Below are 11252 nucleotides of genomic sequence, written 5' to 3' on the forward strand. Positions count from 1 at the left end.
TTATTAAGCACCGACTATGTGCAAAGCACCGGATTACTTTCCATTTACCCTGTATACATCGTGTGTGTACAACATTGTTTGCACATTATCTCCCCCATTAGAATGAGGGCTTCTAGAGGGGAGGGACTTTGGGGGGGGGCCTTTCTTTGTATCCCCCAGTTTAGCGCAGCGCCTGGCACATCATAAGTGCTCAATAAATGTCTGATTGACTGATTGAACTTGCCCGCTAATAAACAGGTGTGAGCTTTTTTTCTTTTTTTTAGTGAAATGTCCATTAATTCCCCTACTCTCATGAGTCCTGGGGGAGAGTGAATCTTGGGTAAGCAGGAACAGAAATATGCCATCATTCCCCTGCCCACAGAGTCCTCTTTCTGAGGCCCTCCCTGGTGGCTCCCATTCAAGGTGTCCAACCAAGGTGGTGCTTCTCTGTGGCTCAGCCCCTACACCTGGAGTCAGATAACCTGGGTTCAAAATCCAGTTCTGTTAAGTATCCCCTGGGATCTTGGGTAAGTCACCCAGCTTCCCCATCTGTGAAATGAGCATCAGAATAACACCTCCATCACAAGGTCGCTGTGAAGCTCAAAGGAGACCAGGTAAGCAAAGCGCTTGGCAAAAGGTTTCCGATCTTCAGCTGTTTCAGTCCTGTCTCCCTCTCTGTGGCCCCATTGGGGGTTTTCTTGGCAAAAATACTGGAGTGGTTTGTCGTTTCCTTCTCCAGTTAATTTTACAGATGAGGAAACTGAGGCAAACAGGGTGAAGTGTCTTGCCCAGGGTCACACAGCTAGGAAGTGTCTGAGGCTGGATTTGACCTCAGGAAGAGGAGTCTTCCTGACTCCAAGTGGAGCATTCTATCCACTTCACCACCAGACTGCCCCCAGCAAACATAAAAATGCTACGTAAATAACAGCTGTTCTCTTCCGGTGCTCCTTAAGTGGTCAGGGTTAGACTTGATGACCCCCCCCCCCGACCCTTCCCCTTTTGATTGCATCAGTCTAGGGAACTCCCGGTGTGGAAAAGCCCTCCACCGATGTAGCTCAGTCCATAATAGCTTAGAGACTTAAGAGAGGGCACTAAAGGTGAGGCGGCTTGCTCAGCGTCAAACAGCCAGCATGTGTCAGAGAACTGGGCTTGAGCCTGGGCCTCCCTGTCTCTGACATCAGCCCCCAGACCACTTCTCTTTATGAGGTCACTGTGAATGCACCGAATGCGTCAGGGAATCTGGGTGCGCTCCAGACTTAGGGGCCCCAGTCTATGGCCCCTCAGAGACTCAATGATTTGGGGCTGGATGAGAGCCTAGACATTGAGCCCAGCTCTTCCATCAGGCTCTGAGCTCCTGGGAGGCAGGAGCCCTGTTTTTGCCCTTCTTTGGGTACAGGACAATAGCACTTTAGCAATGCCTGTGAGCTGAATTACAGATGAGGAAAGTGGAACTCTGGGAACAGAAATGACTTACCCAAGGCCACCCACCTATGCAAGGAACCTACCGGGGCTTCCAACCCATCCCCCTTTCCCCTGCACTGGACTCTCTCCATCCAGCTCTCCTGACTGTCTCAGAGCTCAGGAGAAAGACTGGGGCTTTGGAAACCATCAGCACTTTTCCTGTTCCGTTTTCTTCTTTATTTCACCACTTTATCATTCCCAGGCAATGCTGAGGTAGTTCCCCCCAGCCCCCACCCCTAATTTTATATTGCAGATGGACAGCCACCCTGTGATGGACAAAACCAGCTTACACCTGGGCATGGATCTGACCTTGCCATCTTGCACAAGCTTTCCAACTTTGCTCAAGGTCAGGCTCCCTCCAAGAGGCTAGTCAGGGACATTCCCAAGGTGTCTGGCCAAGGGCAGCCTCTGCGGGGGGGGGGGGGGGGGGGGCCGGGGGGGGCGGGAGAGCGATGGGAGTTCTGGGGATTGGTGATAGCCCGGGTGACTTCGCTAAGGAAATGAACCAAGATGGGGTTCGAGAGTTGGCCACAGCCCCCCAGCCTCCCAAAGCCACGACTGGCTCTGGAAAATTGCAGAAGCTAAAACTGCCTTCTTGTTGTCGCATTTAAAAACATTATTTTGAAGAGGATCCATGGGCTTCACCAGACTGTCAAAGGGGACCATGACCGTTCACAATCCCTACTTTAGTCTTAGCCTCAGCACGTCACAGAATGCCATGGCCCATCGCTGGAAGAGACCCCAGTGGCCATTTCAATCCCTCATTGAGCAGGAATGGTCTTTGGAGCATAACAGAAAAGGGGCCATCCAGCCTTTCCTTGGGGACCCCCAGCAGGGGGAGCGGGGAGCTCACCCACCTCCTCCTGAGGCCACCGTCTTCCATTAACAGGTCACTCGAATTTGAGAAAGTTTCTTAAGTGTTTTAACGGTGAGTGTCAATCTACTTTGGTAACTCCGTAACATCCACCCCTGACTCCTGGTTCTGCCCTGGAACCAAACAAAACCAGCCTCTTCCTCTTAGTTGCCCTGCCCCCCACCCCTACTTCTTCTCTTCTCCTGACTAACTCCTCCCACACTCCCCTCCCCACTTAGAGAAGTCTTCAGCTCCCTATTAGCTCCAGGTGATAGAGGTCGCCAGCCCAGCACTGAAAGCCCTCTGTGATCTGGCTCACACCTGCTTTGCCCACCTTATACTCACACACACTCCGTTCTGGTCAAACTGATCTTCTGGCTTCTCCCCACATAGAGCATTCTACTCTCTATCTGTCTTTGGACCAGTGACCTATCCCCCAAGGCTGGCATCAGTACCCGAAGCTGGTGACACAGAGGATAGAGCTCCAGGTCTGTAGTCAGGAAGACCTGAGTTCAAATCCAGCCTCAGGTACTTCTAGTTCTGTGACCCTGGCAAGTCACACCCTCAGGTCCTCAACTATAAAATGGGCGTCCACCCTCCAGGATTGCTGTGTGGATCAAATGAGATAATATTTGTAAAGCGCAGCCTACACATAATAGGTACTTAATAAAAGCCTATTCCTTCCCCTTCCCTCTTTCACTTTCAATCAAAACCAAGTCTTAAGGGCACAGATTTACACCTTTACACCTTAGAACAAATTCAAATAAACTCATTCCCCTGGGCAGGGCTATCTGCATTTAAGCCTAATTCAGGCAGGCGATCAGTTAACAAACTTGAGCGCCTACAATGTGCCAGGCCTGTAAATTCTGGGCATATGGAGAAAGGCAGACACGGCCTTTGTTCTCAAGGAACTCATAATCTGATGGGGCAAACAACATTCAAATGGCCATTTACAAATAAGATGAATGTGTGTGTGTATATGTATATATATAATATATATATATACTTCATACATATGATGTAAATGTGTCTATATTATGTAATATATAATTACATATTAAATAGATACTTTATTATATACATACATATTATATAGACGTATTGTATATACACAGTATATATGTATATTATATTACTATGTAATGTACAAATATGTGCTATAATATGTATATAACACACACACACACAGATACAAGGTGTATGTTATACATGGCACATATAATATAGCGTTATGTTATTACATATTCATAGATCTCAAAGTTCCAGGAATGGGAGACGCCAATGAAAATACAAGGAGTGAAGACGTGGAAGGAGGCCGATAGGAAATCAACCCTGCATTCCACAATGAAAGACCCTTCAGACCCCAGGCTCAGGAAGTGAGGGGAGACAGTTGGACATACACCCAGAGGAGCTCAGAGGCAGACAGAAAGGTGCCATGTATGACCAAATATGTCTCACGGGGCTTTCTATTTTCAAAATGGGTGCCCATCCACCGGAGACTGACCGAGCAAGGTGTGATCTCTGAATATTTGTCATGAGAAATGACGAATAAGAAGAATCCAAAGAAGCTTGGGAAGACGTGAACTGACATAGAGTGAAGAAAACAGAACCCCCCAAAAATCAAAGGATGGTTACAACTTGAGAAAATTAATAGTAGCATTTGCAGAGCATCCCCATGTGTCAGGTGCCATGCTAAGCACTGTACGACGATGACCTCGCTTGATCCTCACAACGACCCTGGGAAGGAGGTGCTGTAATTATCCTCATTTTACCGATGAGAAACAGAGGTAAAGTAACTCACCCAGGGTCACAAAGCTAGAGTCTGAGGCTGGATTTGAACTCAGGGCCTCCTGACTCCAGGTTGAACACCCTGGTTGAGTACACCACCTGGCTAACAGGAATACAAAACTGAATGCTGGGTAACTGTTAAGACCAACATTACTTAATGCCCTGACTTCCCCCCTTCTTTAGAAAGGTGGGGATCTACGGTGGCAGAATGCTGCCTGCGTTGCTGTCATGACAGTTTTCCTCTGTTTTTGGTCTTGCTTCACTGTTACTCTTTGATACCAGGAAAGGCTCGTTGGATTGGGGAGGCGAGGATACCGAGGGTGATGTGAAAACAAAGGCATCAATAAAACTTTAATTTTTTTTTAATGAAGGAAGCATTTGGAGGGTGGAGGTGGGGGAAGGGGAACAGGCAGGGATCTTCGTGAATCCTGAAGTCGCACCTCTCTGTAATTCAGTAGGACTTTGGGGGCTCCAGACCCTTCCCATGGCATGCTTGACTTCTGAAGCCTGACTCATGCTGACTGATGATGACTTACATGGTCTTCCACCAGCACTAAGGTTTCACAGGTTCCGAAGACAAGCCCATGGCCAGGAATTAAGCTCAGAATGAAGGCCTTGGTGAGCATCTCACACCAACCCCTCATATTAGACATGAAAAAGTCATAGGTGAGACACCCAGCTAGTCTGGTACTCTAGAACTATTGCTTATGAGCCCCTACTGGTATGCTTCCCCTCAACAGTCAACCAGCAGACACAATTATCTCAAAGAAAAAGCATTTACTAAAATGGCATGGTAGTTGAAAACATTCCCTTCATAAATCTGAGGTGCACTCACACAAATACACACATTGTTTGTAGTGAAGCACACATGTAGGGCGTACAATTGGCCAAGGCAAGTCACACCTCTAATACTTCAGGAACATAACAACTTCTCTCTTCTTGCTTAATCTTTACTATCACCACCCTCTATTATAACGAAAAAATCATTTAACTAAGTGCAGCAAAAAAGTTACTTCAAAGTCTCTTCCAACCATATGTCTCTCATTCAGACCTCAAAATGATTTGAGATTCCTTGAAAGAAATTACAAAAGAGATAACTTTGTTCTACAACCCACTCATGATAAACAGCAGGCAAGGCATTAAACAGGGAATCCAAGGCGTTCACCACTGGAATGGAGATCCAGCAGTAGGTCCAAACTGAATGGGGATTCTCTATGCATGGTGCAGTCCTTCAGCTGTTTCTATTTGCAGACGGCATTGTGCTGGTTGCCTTAAAACACCGCAGAGATTGTTAACTGCTCAGAAGAGTTTGATCAGATAATCCACACAAGAAAGACAAAGTGGATGAAAAATAACTATTGCCCAGATTATAACAGGCAATTTGAGCTTGTCCATCAATGTATATATACCTGGGACAGACAGTACACAAAGATAAGGATTCAGGAGGAATTAAATAGGCGGAAGAAAGTGGGCTGGATTGCCTTTAGGAAATTGTAAAGCATTTTAATGACTTCCGCTTCTCTCAGAAACAAAGATTCATCTTTTTAATAACAATATCCTACCAGTGCAAAAAATTGCAGAGAAGGTGCCAACCTACAGCAGTAAATGGAGCCTCTTCAACAAGGAAATTAGCTGAACCGAGTCCAGTCCTTACCCCCCATCACCATTATCATGCTAACATATAAACTCAGTGATAATCTGACATCATGGGCAAAAAGCGGGCCGTAGAATCAGGAAGATCTGGGTTCAAGGGTTGGCTCTGGCATGTACTGGCTGTGTGATCCTACCCTCTCAGGCCCCCGGGCAATGCTCTGAGTTATAGGTGACCTGCAACAAGGGAGAGAGAATTTACACACCAATACAGACAGAATCACAGATCTAGATTTAAAACACACATATACTTTTGTCAATTGATTCATACTTCCTAGTCGAATGATGCCAGGATCATGCAATGTAGACCTCTAAGGGATATCAGAGAACACCTAACCCAAATCCTTCATCTTACATATGAGGACACTGAAGCTCACAGGGCGAGTTCCTCGCCCAAACTGGTTTTGCAGATAGTAATAGGGCAAAGCTGGGATTCAAACCAGGTCTTCTGACTTCAGTTAGACTTGGTGCCTTTTCTGCCCAAAGCAGGCCTTGAGATGCTTTCTCTCACCCACTTCTTTCCATGTCTCTTCCTGGGCCTGTCTCACACACATAAGACATTACATGGCCTCTGGAACACAAGGGAGGTGGGGAAACTCCCTCGCTGGGCCCCTGGAGCCAAAAACCTGGCAAGTTCCCCACTTTTTTGTTGGTGCCAAGAGACTCCTTTAGATGCCTCAGATTTATCCCTATCAGCCACCACCCAACACAGGGTGTCAACCAGGATTCGTTGACAGCTTTTAGCCCCTTTGGAAACATTCATCTTATCTTCGATGTCCAAAAACCCTAAGCTCTGTATCTTTTCCTTGAGAGAAAAACTCCTAGGTTTCCATGCCTCATCACGCTCTGCTATGCAGCTAAGATCCAAGAACGTCAGCCTAAAAAGAACTCAGAGGCCATCGGGTCCATTTTGAAGAGGCCACCGCTGAGTCACAGATAGAAGATGCAACCACGCCCACTTTGAATTCAGGACTAAAAATCTCTGGATCCACACCCCTCAAACTCCTGAACTCTGCTCACTTGGTCGATCTTCCTGGAGTCAGCCAGAGAACACGACTGGCTGGATAAAAAAAAAATGTCTACCCTTATAAACCTAGGGCATGCCCTCCCAGAAATATGCCCACCTTAAGAGAACAGACACCCATGAGGACACGAGTAGAGAGGAGCCCACATAAGGCATGGGTGCAGGCAAGGCACGCAGGAGGCCAAGGTAGAAGGGAGGAGACGCTGCATGCTGATGCTGCTACAGTGGAAGGCTCCTGATGTGCTCTCACCCCTTCCAGTGACCTTGGTCTTGAAGTGGGTCACTACTCTGGAGGAACACTGCTTGACTTTAGTCTGCATGGTCTTCCCGAGACCACCTTTGGGCTTCCCTCTGGGCCAGCTGAAATCCTGGGGAGCCTTGGGCGCTAAATAGGATACTGCATGGACCCACAGGCATTATTATCTTCCTTTTTCAGGAATTAAGAAATCTTCCCTCCAGAGAAGTCAGTGCTTAGAAGTCCCAAACAATGAATCTCTTGAGATTCTTGAGGCAACTTTCACTTGGAGTGCCGTCCTGGAAACCTCCTTTCTCTGATGGAGTCTGGAGAACGCAGAGGGCATCTCATTCAACCCCTTTGTTTGCTGCAAACTTTAGTGGATGACTTTATGCCCACGGTGGAGCCCGGGGGAAGGATTAAAATGGGTAATACACTCGAGCTTAAAACATAGATTCTCCGTGGTTAGACATTAGGTGTTAGGAAGAGCCTAACTCCAGAGCCTCGCCATTGTTAAGAGGAAAAGCCTCCATTAGGAGGCCAGCCTGGTGATCTAAACTCTACCAGAAGTGTCAAAAGAGCTGGAAGAAGGAAGTGTGGCGCCCTCCTACCTGTCTATGGAAGGAGAAAATATGCCTTCCTCATTGAATACCTGTCAATAATTGTCATTCAGTCAATTTTCAGTCCCATCTGACTCTCCATGACCCATCTGGGCTTTTCTTGGCAGAGATACTGTAGCATTTTGCCATTTCTTTCTCCAGCTCATTTTACAGACGAGGAAACTGAGGCAAATAGGGTGAGGTGACTTGCCCAGGGTCACACAGCTAGCAAGTTTCTGAGGCAGGATTTGAACTCAGGTGTTCTTGATTCTAAGTCCAGAGCTCTATCCACTGGGCCACCTCCCGCTATTAATTAAATACACAAGACAGGGGAGGTAGGAGGGAGAGAGCATGGTACAGTTGAAAGAACTCTGGCCTTGGAGTCCCAGAACAGGAGTTCAGATCCTAACTCTGCTATTAGCAACCTATGTGGCCATGGGAGAGTCCATTTTACCTTTTCCTGGGCCCGTTTCCTCCCCTGTAAATCTCAGCTATGACTCCACCTTGTGCACGAAACCTTTCCCAGGCCTCCTCAACACCTTTCCTCTGGGGTCATTGACAATTTGTCCTGCTTTAGCTTCTGTGTACAGAGCTATTTGGTTGTTGTCTGGGAGCTGGTTTTGTTTTTCTTTGTACCCCCAGTACTTGGCACAGGGCCTGGCGTATAGTAGGCTCTTTATAAATACTTGCTCGCTTGACTTGTAGAATGGACTCCATCATCTCTGAGGATGCTTCCAGCTCTGGATCCTCCATCTGGGGGCCTCAGTTTACTCATTCGTAGCATGAAAGAATTGGACCGGATGGCCTTTGAAGACTCTCAAGAACTATGATCTTATGAACTTCCACTGAACTCTGAGCTCCATGAGGCTCCTTCTCCCAAGTGGGGGCTCCAAATGTGAAGGTCCCTTTTCTAAGGCCATTTCACAAAATAGTTTATTTGAAAGGCTTTACAGTGATGATGGCAGCCCCTGCCCCCCACCTCTCTCTGCAAAGGCTGAGCCTCAACCTTGGAGCAACAGGGTGAGTGAGAAGCGAGAAGAGGAAAATAAAGCTTGGAAGTCCAGAGCCTGGCCTGCCACTGACCTCGGGAGGTGTCCTTCAGGCTGGTGCCCCTGACCGGTTGGACTGGTCTGCTTCTGGTTTACAGGCCCAGGGCGCCGAGCCAGAGCTTGGTGAATGCAATCAACAAGATTCTGAAAATCGGGTTTTCTCTTTTAAAAATGTAAGAGGGGAAGCTCTTGCCCACTAGGGCCAGTGAGGTTTGTGGGAAATGGGGTCGGCTGTTCCGCCTCTCCAGCAATGCTCTGGGTGACCTGGAATGTCCTTGGCCTTTCCTGGACATCTTTTCTTGACCTCTCTGTGAGAGAACACAGAACAGCCAGGCCCTCCTGGATGAGCTGTACACTGGACTTGGAATTAGGAGGATCCACGTTCAAGTCCTGCTTCAGACACTATGTGATGACTACTAAAGTCATTTCCAGCTCTAAATCTGTGTTCTTATGGCCTGTAATCATAGATTATAATCAGATGGGGCAGCTGGGTGGCACAGCGGAGAGAGCTCCAAGGCTGGAAGCAGGAAGACCTGAGTTCAAGTTCAGCCTCGGACACTTACTAGCTGTGTGACCCTGGGCAAGTCACTTAACCCTGTTTGCCTCGGTTTCATCCTCTGTAAAAACGAGCTGGAGAGAGAAATGGCAAACCACTCCGGTATCTTTGCCAAGAAAACCCCGAATGGGACCACAGAGAGTCAGACACGACTGAAATGGCTAAATCACAACAAATGACCTATAATTGTATGAACTGGGAGTAAAAAAGCCTCCTGATGTCCTAAGTGTGCCAGAGAGGCAGCCATGTGGAGGTGATCTGAGCCACCCCCCCCTCTCCAGACCTCACTGAGACTCCCATCTGTCTGGAGAGGGACTTTGGACCCTTGCCCAGGGTTTGGAGCCTGGAAGCTGGCCCAGTGGTGAGAATGCCACCCATGTCACCTACTCCATCAAGCATTGCTGGCGTGTTCTGGTCCTGGCACATCACTTCTCAGGAGTGGATGCCTGACACTTGTTTATTAACAAATGTTGTTGGAATAAATTGTTCCTATTAATTTTTTCCTTCAAGAATAAGTGTGCCAGTCACCCACCTCCCCATCACAGCAGATGGATGCCAGCATGACCCATCTCCCTAACGCCTTGTGCACACAGGGGTTGTGAGAAAGACTTGATGGCTTGGACTGGACTGGTTGGGGAAGGGTAAGAGGAAAGTAGGGCGGGACAGAAGGGAAGGAGGAAAGGGAGAGAAGAAGAAAGGGAAGGATGGGGTCCTACAAAGGCTGAGCAGCAGAAGACACAGCAGAGGAAAACACAAAATGAGAATCCAGGTGCAAAGTAGAGCTTTGGCTCATGAAAATGGTGGTGATTTTAATTCAATTTGACGAATGCTTCTGAAGCCCTGTGAGGAGGCGTGCACTGCTCTCAGTCCTGGGCCCCTGCCCTCCAAGAGCTTCCCTTTCTGAGGATCCTGTATGGCGTTAAGAGGGCAAGGAACAGGACTGAGAACCTGGCTCTGCCATTTCCTGACTGTGGAAGCTTGACCCAGTCCTTTCCCCTCTCCTGAGACTCAGTTTCTTCCCTAGGAAAACAATGCAGTTGTTCTGAGTGGCCTCTGGGCTTCCTTCCAGCTTCGTACCCACGAGCCTATTTACAACTCAACTTTGTATGGCACTTTAAGGCTTACACACATTCTCTCTTCATTATCTCTTTATTATTCTGTCTCTTTAATTATATCTTCACAAAAACTCCTTTACATAGATCCTACAGGTATTAATCCTGTGATAGCCCTGAGGCTTAAACAAGGCAACCCCATGGTCACACAGCTAGTATGTGAAGGAAGATTTGAACCCAGATCTTTTAGTTCTGCACTCTCATCATTACACTGCCCAACCACTCCGTAGCACAGTATACTCCTTATTCCATCCTCACTCCTGCAGCCCTGGCTATTCCCCCGCAAGGGTTTGACCAGGTGACCTCAGAGGTCCCTTCCAGCTCCAAGCTAGAATGTGTTTCCTCCTCCTTTCTACCACCTAGGATCTCTAATTTCCTTCTAAGTTCAGCTTCCCACAGGAAGCCTTCCCTGATCTCCTACACACACACCCCAAATTACTTTGCATATGCTTTGCATTTATTTACTTACCCATTGGCTCTCCCCACCTCCACTCCAAAGGGGTGTAAGCCCTTTGAAGAGAGACTTTGTTGCATTTTGTTTTGATTGTTATATCTCCAGAGTCTAGCTCAGTGTCAGCAATACAGTAGGGGCTTGAGAAATATATGTTAACCTAACAAATGAATAAACTATGTTCATCAACCCACATATAATAAAACTGAGGCTAAGAAAGACTGTGACTTGCCCAGGTCACAGAATAAACCAGATAGTCCAGACCACAAATCCAGGGCTCTCCCCACTAGGAGAAGCTACCTCCCTACTAGCTCTAAATCTTAAGCTGCTCCTTCCACTATTACCCCCCAAAAATGTGTTAAACACTCAAAAAAATGAGGGGACTGGTTCTTAAGAAATCACCCAAGCAATGATGAACCACATGGGAGCTGCAGCAAGATCTCACCTAGTTCTCTTCTTTTTTAGGTGTTTTTAGGGGTTTTTTTTAATTGAATT

At 47.3% G+C, this 11252-nt stretch overlaps 1 long non-coding RNA gene across 1 annotated transcript; it reads left to right on the forward strand.

The window, feature by feature from the left end:
• Positions 1–839: 839 nt before the first annotated feature.
• Positions 840–4034, forward strand: LOC118851690. Its single transcript, XR_005010503.1, has 3 exons — positions 840–1786; positions 2330–2781; positions 3545–4034. It is a non-coding gene; the product is annotated as an uncharacterized LOC118851690 (long non-coding RNA).
• The last annotated feature ends 7218 nt before the right edge of the window (positions 4035–11252 follow it).

Source organism: Trichosurus vulpecula, chromosome 5 (genome assembly GCF_011100635.1).
Source record: "Trichosurus vulpecula isolate mTriVul1 chromosome 5, mTriVul1.pri, whole genome shotgun sequence".
NCBI lineage: Eukaryota > Metazoa > Chordata > Mammalia > Diprotodontia > Phalangeridae > Trichosurus > Trichosurus vulpecula.